Genomic DNA, 13,920 nt, shown 5'->3' with positions numbered 1-13,920 from the left:
AGCTTCCAGGAAAAACAAAAACTAAAGGAATTTGCAAACACGAAACCAGCCCTCCAAGAAATATTGAAAGGGGTCCTCTAAGCAAAGAGAGAGCCTAAAAGCAGCATAGATCAGAAAGGAACACAGACAATATGCAGTAACAGTCACCTACAGACAATACAATGGCACTAAATTCATACCTTTCAATAGTTACCCTGAATGTAAATGGGCTAAATGCCCCAATCAAAAGACACAGGCTATCAGATTGGATTAAAAAACAAGACTCATCAATATGCTGTCTGCAGGAGACTCTTTTTAGACGCAAAGACACCCCCAGATTGAAAGTGAGGGGGTGGAAAATAATTTACCATGCTAATGGACACCGAAAGAAAGCTGGGGTGGCAATCCTTATATCAGACAAATCAGATTGTTTTTCTTTTTTTATTGTTATGTTAATCACCATACATTACATCATTAGTTCTTGATGTAGTGTTCCATGATTCATTGTTTGTGCATAACACCCAGTGCTCCACACAGAACGTGCCCTCCTTAATACCCATCAGCAGGCTAACCCATCCCCCCACCCTCCTCCCCTCTAGAACCCTCAGTTTGTTTTTCAGAGTCCATTGTCTCTCATGATTCATCTCCCCCTCCGACTTACTCCCCTTCATTCTTCCCCTCCTGCTATCTTCTTCTCTTTCTTTTTTCTTAACATATGTTGCATTATTTGTTTCAGAAGTACAGATCTGTGATTTGACAGTCTTGCACAATTCACAGCGCTCACGATAGCACATAGACTACCCAATGTCTATCACCCAGCGACCCCATCCCTCCCACCCCCTAACGCTCAGCAACACTCACTTTGTTTCCTGAGATTAAGAATTCCTCTTATCAGTGAGGTTATATGATACATGTCTTTCTGATTGACTTATTTCACTCAGTGTAACACCCTCCAGTTCCATCCACATCATTGCAAATGGCAACGATCTCATTCCTTTACATGGCTGCATATTTTTCCATTGTGTGTATATACCACCTCTTCTTTATCCATTCATCTGTCGATGGACATCTTGGCTCTTTCCACAGTTTGGCTATTGTGGACATTGCTGCTATAAACATTGGGGTGCACGTACCCCTTCGGGTCCCTACATTTGTATCTTTGTGATAAATACCCAGTAGTGCAATTGCTGGATCGTATGGTAGCTCTATTTTCAACTGTTTGAGGAACCTCCATACTGTTTTCCAGAGTGGCTGCACCAGCTTGCATTCCCACAGGGTAGCAGGGTTCCCCTTTCTCCACATCCCCGCCAACATCTGTCGTTTCCTGACTTAATTTTAGCCATTCTGACTGGTGTGAGGTGGTATCCCATTGAGGTTTTGATTTGGATTCCTCTGATGCCGAGCGATGTTGAGCACTTTTTCATGTGTCTGTTGGCCATTTAGATGTCTTCTTTGGAAAAATGTCTGTTCATGTCTTCTGCCCATTTCTTGATTGGATTATTTGTTCTTTGGGTGTTGAATTTGATAAGTTCTTTATAGATTTTGGATACTAGCCCTTTATCTGATATGTCATTTGCAAATATTTTCTCCATTCTATCGGTTGTCTTTTGGTTTTGTGGACTGTTTCTTTTGCTATGCAAAAGCTTTTTATCTTGAGGAAATCCCAATAGTTCATTTTTGCCCTTGCTTCCCTTGCCTTTGGCGATGTTTCTAGGAAGAAGTTGCTGTGGCTGAGGTCGAAGACGTTGCTGCCTGTGTTCTCCTTTAGGATTTTGATGGACTCCTGTCTCACATTTAGGTCTTTCAACCATGTGGAGTCTATTTTTGTGTGTGGTGTAAGGAAATGGTCCAGTTTCATTCTTCTGCATGTGGCTGTCCAATTTTCCCAACACCATTTGTTGAAGAGACTGTCTTTTTTCCATTGGACATTCTTTCCTGCTTTGTCAAAGATTAGTTGACCATAGAGTTGAGGGTCCATTTCTGGGCTCTCGATTCTGTTCCATTGATCGATGTGTCTGTTTTTGTGCCAGTACCATACTGTCTTGATGATGACAGCTTTGTAATAGAGCTGGAAGTCCGGAATTGTGATGCCGCCAGCTTTGCTTTTCTTTTTCAAGATTCCTCTGGCTATTCGGGGTCTCTTCTGGTTCCATACAAATTTTAGGATTATTTGTTCCATTTCTTTGAAAAAAGTGGATGGTATTTTGATGGGGATTGCATTGAATGTGTAGATTGCTCTAGGTAGCATTGACATCTTCACAATGTTGGTTCTTCCAATCCATGACCATGGAACGTTTTTCCATTTCTTTGTGTCTTCTTCGATTTCTTTCATGAGTATTTTATAGTTTTCTGAGTACAGATCCTTTGCCTCTTTGGTTAAATTTATTCCTAGGTATCTTATGGTTCTGGGTGCAATTGTGAATGGGATCGACTTCTTGATTTCTCTCTCTACTGTCTTGTTGTTGGTGTAGAGGAATGCCACTGATTTCTGTGCATTGATTTTATAGCCTGCTTCTTTACTGAATTCCTGTATGAGTTCTAGCAGTTTTGGGATGGAGTCTTTCGGGTTTTCCACATACAGTATCATATCATCTGCAAAGAGTGAGAGTTTGACTTCCTCTTTGCCAATTTGGATGCCTTTGATTTCTTTTTGTTGTCTGATTACTGTGGCGAGGACTTCTAATACTATGTTGAATAGCAGTGGTGATAGTGGACATCCCTGCCGCGTTCCTGACCTTAGGGGAAAAGCTCTCAGCTTTTCCCCATTGAGAATGATATTCGCTATAGGTTTTTCATAGATGGCTTTTATGATATTGCGGTATGTACCCTCTATCCCTATACTCTGAAGAGTTTTGATCAAGAAAGGATGCTGTACTTTGTCAAATGCTTTTTCTGCATCTATTGAGAGGATCATATGATTCTTGTTCTTTCTTTTGTTAATGTATTGTATCACGTTGATTGATTTGTGAATGTTGAACCAGCCTTGCATCCCAGGGATAAATCCCACTTGGTCATGGTGAATAATCCTTTTAATGTACTGTTGGACCCTACTGGCTAGTATTTTGGTGAGAATTTTTGCATCCATGTTCATCAAGGATATTGGTCTGTAGTTCTCCTTTTTGATGGGGTCTTTGTCTGGTTTTGGGACCAAGGTAATGGTGGCCTCATAAAATGAGTTTGGAAGTTTTCCTTCCATTTCTATTTTCTGGAACAGTTTCAGGAGAATAGGTATTAATTCTTCTTTAAATGTCTGATAGAATTTCCCTGGGAAGCCATCTGGCCCTGGGCTTTTGTTTGTTGGGAGATTTTTGATGACTGCTTCAATGTCCTTAATGGTTATAGGTCTGTTCAGGTTTTCTATTTCTTCCTGGTTCAATTTTGGTAGTTGATACATCTCTAGGAATGCACCCATTTCTTCCAGGTTATCTAATTTGCTGGCATAGAGTTGCTCATAACATGTTCTTATAATTGTTTGTATTTCTTTGGTGTTGGTTGTGATCTCCCCTCTTTCATTCATGATTTTGTTGATTTGGGTCATTTCTCTTTTCTTTTTGATAAGTCTGGCCAGGGGTTTATCAATCTTGTTACTTCTTTCAAAGAACCAGCTCCCATTTCGTTGATCTGTTCTACTGTTCTTTTGGGTTCTATTTCATTGATTTCTGCTCTGATCTTTATTATTTCTCTTGTCCTTCTGGGTTTAGGCTTTATTTGCTGTTCTTTCTCCAGCTCCTTTAGGTGTAGGGTTAGGTTGTGTATTTGAGACCTTTCTTGTTTCTTGAGAAAGGCTTGTATTGCTATATACTTCCTCTCAGGACTGCCTTTGCTGTATTCCAAAGATTTTGAACAGTTGTGTTTTCATTTTCATTGGTTTCCATGAATTTTTTTAATTCTTCTTTAATTTCCTGGTTGACCCATTCATTCTTTAGTAGGATGCTCTTTAGCCTCCATGCATTTGAGTTCTTTGCGACTTTCCTCTTGTGATTGAGTTCTAGTTTCAAAGCATTGTGGTCTGAAAATATGCAGGGAATAATCCCAATCTTTTGGTACCGGTTGAGACCTGATTTGTGACCAGGATGTGATCAATTCTGGAGAATGTTCCATGGGCACTAGAGAAGAACGTGTATTCCGTTGCCTTGGGATGGAATGTTCTGAATATGTCTATGAAGTCCATTTGGTCCAGTGTGTCATTGAAAGTCTTTATTTCCTTGTTGATCTTTTGCTTAGATGATCTGTCCATTTCAGTCAGGGGGGTGTTAAAGTCCCCTACTATTATTGTATTGCTGTCAGTGTGTTTCTTAGCTTTTGTTATTAATTGCCTTATATAATTGGCTGCTCCCATGTTCGGGGCATAGATATTTACAATTGTTAGATCTTCTTGTTGGATAGACCCTTTAATTAAGATATAGTGTCCTTCCTCATCTCTTACTACAGTCTTTGGTTTAAAATCTAATTTGTCTGATATAAGGATTACCACCCCACCTTTCTTTTGGTGTCCATTAGCATGGTAAATGGTTTCCCACCCCCTCACTTTCAATCTGGGCGTGTCTTTGGGTCTAAAATGAGTCTCTTGCAGACAGCATATGGATGGGTCTTGTTTTTTCATCCAATCTGATAGCCTGTGTCTTTTGATTGGGTATTTAGCCCATTTACATTCAGGGTAACTATTGAAAGGTATGAATTTAGTGCCATTGTATTGCCTGTAAGGTGACTGTTACTGTATATTGTCTGTGTTCCTTTCTGATCTATGCTGCTTTTAGTCTCTCTCTGCTTAGAGGACCCCTTTCAATATTTCTTGGAGGGCTGGTTTCGTGTTTGCAAATTCCTTTAGTTTTTGTTTGTCCTGGAAGCTTTTTTCTCCTTCAATTTTCAATGAGAGCCTAGCTGGATATAGTAGTCTTGGCTGCATATTTTTCTCCTTTAGTGCTCTGTAGATCTCATACCAGTCCTTACTGGCCTGCCAGGTCTCTGTGGATAGGTCTGTTGCCAATCTAATATTTCTACCATTGTAGGTTACATATCTCTTCTCCCGAGCTGCTTTCAGGATTTTCTCTTTGTCTCTGAGACTCGTAAGTTTTACTATTAGATGTCGGAGTGTTGACCTATTTTTATTGATTTTGAGAGGGTTCTCTGTGCCTCCTGGATTTTGATGCCTGTTTCCTTCCTCACATTAGGGAACTTCTCTGCTATTATTTGCTCCAATATACCTTCTGCCCCTCTCTTTCTTCTTCTTCTGGGATCCCAATTATTCTAATATTGTTTCATCTTATCGTATCGCTTCTCTCTCAAATTCTGCCCTCGTGATCCTATAGTTGTTTCTCTCTCTTTTTCTCAGCCTCTTTATTTTCCATCATTTGGTCTTCTATATCGCTGATTCTCTCTTCTGCCTCATTTATCCTAGCAGTTAGTGCCCCCGTTTTTGATTGCACCTCATTAATAGCCTTTTTGATTTCGACTTGGTTAGATTTTAGTTCTTTTATTTCTCCAGAAAGGGTTTCTCTAATAGCTTCCACGCTTTTTTCAAGTCCAGCTAGTATCTTTAAAGTCATGATTCTGAACTCTATGTCCGACATCGTAATAATGTCCGTATTGAGTACATCCCTGGCTGACGGTACTATTTCTTGTTCTTTTTGCTGAGGTGATTTTTTTCGTCTTGTCATTTTGTCCAGAGGAGAATAGATGAATGAGAGAACAAAATGCTAACAGGTTAACAATGTCCCCAGCAAATATACTGTATACAAATCAGAAGAGACCTGAAACCAGTAGAAAAGAAAGGGAAAGAAAGAAAAAAGAAAGAGAAAAGAAAGAAAGAAAAAAAACCCAAAAAGATTAAAAACAAAAACAGAATACCAAAAAAACCGAATATGATCAAATATGATCAGGCTAGTGCATAGATCAGTGCCACAGACTAGATTTTGGGCGTATTTTGGTCTGTTAGAAAAAAGTGCCTCCTAAAATTTTAAAGGAAGAAAGACTTATATATGTACAAAATAAGGGTTGATACAATGAAGGGATGGAAGATGACTGTAAAGATGAAAAGTATAAAAGATTTTATAAAAGGAATTGATACGATAAGAAGTTGTTTGAAAAAAGAAAGAAGATTTAAAAAAAAAAGGGAGAGAATGTGATTAGGGAGGAGACTAGAACAAAGCCATACAGTAGTGATTTGGAGTATATTTTGATCTGTTAGAAGAAACTACCTTAAAATTTTAAAGCAAGCACAACTTATATATATATGTCAAAAATAAGGGTCACTACTATGAAGGGATAAAATATGACTCTAAAAATGAAAAATAAAAAATGTTTTTTTTAAAAAAAAGGGATTGATAAGATGTTGGTTGAAAAAGGGAAAAAGAGAAATTAAAAAAAAAGTTAAAAAAATTAACTTTGAAAAACTAATGAATCATGGTAAAAAAAGCCATGAATTCTATGTGCAGTATTCCCCTAGCGCTGGAGTTCTCCCGTTCTCCTTGATCGGTAAACTTGGTCTTGGCTTGCTGGCTGTTCATGCTGATCTTCTCGGCGAGGGGCTGTTGCCGTGGTTCCCAAATATCTTTGCCAGAGGCAGAACTGCCCCGCCCTTGTCGGTTCCAGATAAGCAAGCTGCTCGGGTTTGCTCTCAGGAGCTTTTGTTCCCTGCAAGCTTTCCGTACGGCTTTGGAGTATGACAGTGAAAATGGCGGCCTCCCAATCTGCACCCCAGAGGAGGCAAGAACTCGGGGCTCCGCTCCTCAGTGCGCCCCCAGAGAAAAACAGCCAGTCTCTCCCGTGTCCCCAGTCTCCGGCCGGACTCCGTGCTCAACGGGCCTGTGACCGATCGTTTCTATCTCTGGCACCCAACCCCGTGTGGAGTCTCCAAACCCAGCAGATCCCTGCGGTGCGGTCCCGCGCCACTCCTCCCAGGGGAGGAAGGTGAGTTTCCCCAGATCTGCCGCTTGTTGGGTCCCTGCTGGAGGAGCAGTGACCCAACTGGGCCGCGGATCACGGTTTATGGCAACCCCGAGCAGAGAGCGCGCGCCTCGGCTCCGTCTCTGCAGCTGGCTTCCCCGCTCTGATACCTGGGAGCTCTGCCGCACTCAGGCACCCCCGGTCTTTCTGTGTTCCCGAGGGTCCTGAGACCACACTGTCCCACGAGGGTTCCACCTCCTGCTTAGCCACTGGAGCAACATCCCTCACCGGAGCTGACTTCTAAAAGTTCCGATTTTGTGCTCCGCGGCTCTATCACTTGCCAGAAGCGGCCGACAGAGGCCCCCTCCCCCGCCGTCTATCCTCCCGAATATCGCCTCAGATTCACTTCTCCCCACGTCCTACCTTCCAGAAAGTGGTCGCTTTTCTATTCAGAGAGTTGTTGCTACTCTCCTCTTCGATCTCCTGTTGAGTTCGTAGGTGTTCAGAATGGTTTGATCCCTATTCAGCTGAATTCCTGAGACCCGACGAAATCCAGGTCTCCTACTCCTCCGCCATCTTGCTCCGCTCCCCGACAAATTACATTTTAAAACAATGACGGTAATAAGAGATGAAGAAGGACACTAAATTCTACTTAAAGGGTCTATCCAACAAGAAGATCTAACAATTGTAAATATCTATGCCCCGAACATAGCAGCAGCCAATTTTATAAGGCAATTAATAACAAAAGCTAAGAAACATATTGAGAACAATACAAAAATAGTGGGGGACTTTAACACCCCCCGACTGAAATGGACAGATCATCTAAGCAAAAGATCAACAAGGAAATAAAGACTTTCAATGACACACTAGACCAAATGGACTTCACAGACATATTCAGAACATTCCATCCCAAAGCAACGGAATACACATTCTTCTCTAGTGCCCATGGAACATTCTCCAGAATTGATCACATCCTAGGTCACAAATCAGGTCTCAACCGGTACCAAAAGATTGGGATTATTCCCTGCATATTTTCAGACCACAATGCTTTGAAACTAGAACTCAATCACAAGAGGAAAGTCGCAAAGAACTCAAATGCATGGAGGCTAAAGAGCATCCTACTAAAGAATGAATGGGTCAACCAGGAAATTAAAGAAGAATTAAAAAAATTCATGGAAACCAATGAAAATGAAAACACAACTGTTCAAAATCTTTGGAATACAGCAAAGGCAGTCCTGAGAGGAAGTATATAGCAATACAAGCCTTTCTCAAGAAACAAGAAAGGTCTCAAATACACAACCTAACCCTACACCTAAAGGAGCTGGAGAAAGAACAGCAAATAAAGCCTAAACCCAGAAGGACAAGAGAAATAATAAAGATCAGAGCAGAAATCAATGAAATAGAACCCAAAAGAACAGTAGAACAGATCAACGAAATGGGAGCTGGTTCTTTGAAAGAAGTAACAAGATTGATAAACCCCTGGCCAGACTTATCAAAAAGAAAAGAGAAATGACCCAAATCAACAAAATCATGAATGAAAGAGGGGAGATCACAACCAACACCAAAGAAATACAAACAATTATAAGAACATGTTATGAGCAACTCTATGCCAGCAAATTAGATAACCTGGAAGAAATGGGTGCATTCCTAGAGATGTATCAACTACCAAAATTGAACCAGGAAGAAATAGAAAACCTGAACAGACCTATAACCATTAAGGACATTGAAGCAGTCATCAAAAATCTCCCAACAAACAAAAGCCCAGGGCCAGATGGCTTCCCAGGGAAATTCTATCAGACATTTAAAGAAGAATTAATACCTATTCTCCTGAAACTGTTCCAGAAAATAGAAATGGAAGGAAAACTTCCAAACTCATTTTATGAGGCCACCATTACCTTGGTCCCAAAACCAGACAAAGACCCCATCAAAAAGGAGAACTACAGACCAATATCCTTGATGAACATGGATGCAAAAATTCTCACCAAAATACTAGCCAGTAGGGTCCAACAGTACATTAAAAGGATTATTCACCATGACCAAGTGGGATTTATCCCTGGGATGCAAGGCTGGTTCAACATTCACAAATCAATCAACGTGATACAATACATTAACAAAAGAAAGAACAAGAATCATATGATCCTCTCAATAGATGCAGAAAAGCATTTGACAAAGTACAGCATCCTTTCTTGATCAAAACTCTTCAGAGTATAGGGATAGAGGGTACATACCGCAATATCATAAAAGCCATCTATGAAAAACCTATAGCGAATATCATTCTCAATGGGGAAAAGCTGAGAGCTTTTCCCCTAAGGTCAGGAACGCGGCAGGGATGTCCACTATCACCACTGCTATTCAACATAGTATTAGAAGTCCTCGCCACAGTAATCAGACAACAAAAAGAAATCAAAGGCATCCAAATTGGCAAAGAGAAGTCAAACTCTCACTCTTTGCAGATGATATGATACTGTATGTGGAAAACCCAAAAGACCTCCATCCCAAAACTGCTAGAACTCATACAGGAATTCAGTAAAGAAGCAGGCTATAAAATCAATGCACAGAAATCAGTGGCATTCCTCTACACCAACAACAAGACAGTAGAGAGAGAAATCAAGAAGTCGATCCCATTCACAATTGCACCCAGAACCATAAGATACCTAGAATAAATTTAACCAAAGAGGCAAAGGATCTGTACTCAGAAAACTATAAAATACTCATGAAAGAAATCGAAGAAGGCACAAGGAAATGGAAAGACGTTCCATGCTCATGGATTGGGAGAACCAACATTGTGAAGATGTCAATGCTACCTAGAGCAATCTACACATTCAATGCAATCCCCATCAAAATACCATCCACTTTTTTCAAAGAAATGGAACAAATAATCCTAAAATTTGTATGGAACCAGAAGAGACCCCGAATAGCCAGAGGAATCTTGAAAAGAAAAGCAAAGCTGGCGGCATCACAATTCCGGACTTCCAGCTCTATTACAAAGCTGTCATCATCAAGACAGTATGGTACTGGCACAAAAACAGACACATCGATCAATGGAACAGAATCGAGAGCCCAGAAATGGACCCTCAACTCTATGGTCAACTAATCTTTGACAAAGCAGGAAAGAATGTCCAATGGAAAAAAGACAGTCTCTTCAACAAATGGTGTTGGGAAAATTGGACAGCCACATGCAGAAGAATGAAACTGGACCATTTCCTTACACCACACATAAAATAGACTCCACATGGTTGAAAGACCTAAATGTGAGACAGGAGTCCATCAAAATCCTAAAGGAGAACACAGGCAGCAACCTCTTCGACCTCAGCCACAGCATCTTCTTCCTAGAAACATCGCCAAAAGGCAAGGGAAGCAAGGGCAAAAATGAACTATTGGGATTTTCTCAGATAAAAAGGCTTTTGCATAGCAAAAGAAACTGTCCACAAAAACCCAAAAGACAACCGACAGAATGGGAGAAAATATTGCAAATGACATATCAGATAAAGGGCTAGTCTCCAAAATCTATAAAGAACTTATCAAACTCAACACCCAAAGAACAAATAATCCAATCCAGAAATGGGCAGAAAGACATGAACAGACATTTTTCCAAAGAAGACATCCAAATGGCCAACAGACACATGAAAAAAGTGCTCAACATCGCTCGGCATCAGGAATTCCAAATCAAAAGCTCCATGAGATACCCCTCACACCAGTCAGAATGGCTAAAATTAACAAGTCAGGAAACGACAGATGTTGGCGGGGAGGCGGAGAAAGGGGAACCCTGCTACACTGTTGGTGGGAATGCAAGCTGGTGCAGCCACTCTGGAAAACAGTATGGAGGTTCCTCAAACAGTTGAAAATAGAGCTACCATACGATCCATCAACTGCACTACTGGGTATTTATCACAAAGATACAAATGTAGGGGATCCGAAGGGGTACGGGCACCCCAATGTTTATAGCAGCAATGTCCACAATAGCCAAACTGTGGAAAGAGCCAAGATGTCCATGGACAGATGAATGGATAAAGAAGAGGTGGTATATATACACAATGAATATTATGCAGCCATCAAAAGGAATGGGATCTTGCCATTTGCAACGACGTGGATAGAACTGGAGGGTGTTATGATGAGTGAAATAAGTCAATCAGAGAAAGACATGTATCATATAACCTCAGTGATATGAGGAATTCTTAATCTCAGGAAACAAACTGAGGGGTTGCTGGAGTGGTGGGGGGTGGGAGGGATGGGGTGGCTGGGTGATAGACATTGGGGAAGGTATGTGCTATGGTGAGCGCTGTGATTGTGTAAGTCTGTTGTATCACAGAGCTGTACTTCTGAAACAAATAACGCAACATATGTTAAGAAAAAAGAAAAAGAAGAAGATAGCAGGAGGGGAAGAATGAATGGGAGTAAGTCGGAGGGGAGATGAACCATGAGAGACGATGGACTCTGACATACAAACTGAGGGTTCTAGAGGGGAGGAGGGTGGGGGATGGGTTAGCCTGGTGATGGGTATTAAAGAGGGCACATTCTGCGTGGAGCACTGGTGGTTATGCACAAACAATGAATCATGGAACACTACAACAAAAACTAATGATGTAATGTATGGTGATTAACATAACAATAAAAAATTTAAAAAAAATAAATATGTGAGTTGATGGAAGTGTTAAGTAACTAGATGAGAAAATAAAATAATAAAGTAAAAGGAGCTAATCTTGAGTAGAGAACTAGACTTTCTATCTTAGCTTCTTTACATGATCTCTTTCTCAGATCTAAAAATAAATATTTTCATTGACCTTTTTTACAGTTTTAAATCCCTGCTCCAAGTAAGGAGCTGTCATGAGTTTAAGCCATCCCTGATTCCCTTATGGACATGACAGTCAACTCTATACCTGCCTGCTCCCCACTTAGGTTAGGATATAAGGAGGCAGAATATCACAGCACCACATCATTCTTAATGATCTTATGGAGTACAGGTCAGGGTACCAGGCAGGTGTAAAGGGTCAGCTCAATCAAAAACATCTAATAAAGGTTTTTTTTTACAGTCTGAGGGAGAAAGTAAGGCTAACAGCCATAGTACCATTGTACATAAGCCTAAAGAAATGTAGAATAAATAGAGGTGAAGCACTCAGAGCAATAGGAAAACAGGAATGAGGAGAATATAATAGCTGGGATTTCTAATTGGATGCTGGGCAGGAAATGGTACTAAAGAGGCCCCTTATAATTCAAATGATGTAAGTCAAATCTGAATTTCCCATCAAAACCGTGTTCTAATGGAGTTAAGGTTTTAACCAAGGGTCTATATGCTCGATTTTTAAATATAAATTACAAGAGCAATCAAAACAAATGTATACGCCTGTGACCCCCAATAAAGGTATCTAAAGTTTAGATGTATCCAATAAACAGGACAATATTTGGGGCGCCTGGGTGGCTCAGTCAGTTAAGCATCTGACTCTTGGTCTCAGCCCAGGTCTTGATCTTGGGGTCGTGAGTTCAGGCCCCATGCTGGATGCGGAGCCTATTTAAAAAATCAAAACAAAACAAAAAGGACAATATTGTAATCAAATATATATAGTTTAAAAATCAATTAAATGACATATACTGGGAATGGGCTTTAGCATAACAAAAAGGAAAGCCCCTGAGGAAAATTCTAGAATGAATTTAGGACAATAGCTGTCTGAAGAAGCAAGTTAGAGAGCTCTTAGATGAAGGGCTATGTCTGAAGTAAAGAGTCATTAAGCAAGCTGGAGGTCACAAAGCAAAGGAACAGAGTGGCATATATAGGAGACTAGAGATACCCTCCAAAGAAGAGGGACAAGGGCTTATTTTAGTACCAGGTGACAGTCATCAGAGGAAAAAAAAAAAGAAAAGGATTTTGTGAATAGTTCAATAAAGAGAATAAAACATAGTTTTATGGGCATCTATTTTAAAGCCTTATATTAACATCTGAGTACCCAAATGACTTGTAAACATGAATGACTACACACTGAATCATTAAGTTGAGGACTGACAACTTCATGAAAATGGACTATCGACACAGATTACATTTTACAGTTGGTACCAGTGAAAACTGGTCTAGCACTCAGTATTGTCACTATGCTTGACATCTTGGGGGGAAAGTTCCACTTCTGAAAACGTGGAAGACATGCTAGGTTTAAAAAAAAAAAAAAAAAAAAAAAAAGCAAAAATGTATGGAAGAAATAAAGTACAAAAGCAAACAAATAAAAAATTAAGACACTGAAAAAGGTATTATAGGAGGCATCTTCCATTACATGAATTACTCTTTTATTTTAAAGCAAGCTCTACACACCACTGTGGGGTTGAACTCATGACCCCGAGATCAGGAGTCCCATGCTCTACCGACTGAGCCAGTCAGGCACCCCATTATTACTCTTAAGGAAGAAACATCTAGGCCTAATCTACCTCTGCAACAGCTTTTGCATTGTTAGACAAACAGATACTGACAAAAAGATATATAAAAACATATTTCCAATATATAATTGGGACACATTTTTCCATTACTTTTAAAGAGATATAAGAAAAAGGTCTATTTTAGATTCAAGTAAGATACATTACAGAATTTTTTATAAGAGAAGACAAGGAAAGGGAGATTCATTGCATTAGACTGAGCCTTTCATTGTTATACCAGAATGTGTCAGGTCTGGATGTAACAAACTGGTAAGCAAACCTGAGACTACAAAAGTCAAAAAAGTTCTCAGCTTCATTAGAAAAAACCTTTAATAACAAAAGCATATTCTGTAAACCTTGTACTATGATTCTTACAAGTGAGGGTCAGAGAATATATATGATGATTATATATATATATGATAAACTGTAAGTGAATTTATAACAATTCTTTCTCATCCAAAAAACTTTTTAAAGCCTAAAAGAATAAGCAGGATTTAGATGAAGGTTAGTTGAAAGATGAGGTTGTCAGTAAGATCAGGAAAGGAGGGGTACCCTCAGACTTTAAGCAGTTATAAATATGAGGAACGCAGCAATCAAATGAGATTTTTTAAAAAAAATTGCACTGAATATTAGATTTGGGGAAATACAATCTGAAACACCAAT

The 13,920-nt window shown here is 39.9% G+C and overlaps 1 protein-coding gene across 1 annotated transcript in view; it reads right to left on the bottom strand.

Annotated features, from left to right (window-relative positions):
* The window catches only part of BCAS3 (BCAS3 microtubule associated cell migration factor), a 598,955-nt gene that overhangs the window by 260,236 nt on the left and 324,799 nt on the right, over positions 1-13,920 (bottom strand).

The sequence above is a fragment of the Zalophus californianus genome, chromosome 16 (genome assembly GCF_009762305.2).
Source record: "Zalophus californianus isolate mZalCal1 chromosome 16, mZalCal1.pri.v2, whole genome shotgun sequence".
NCBI classification, from domain to species: Eukaryota; Metazoa; Chordata; class Mammalia; order Carnivora; family Otariidae; genus Zalophus; species Zalophus californianus.
Note: the sequence above shows the minus strand (reverse complement) of the source record. Positions and strands in the feature narration are given on the sequence as shown.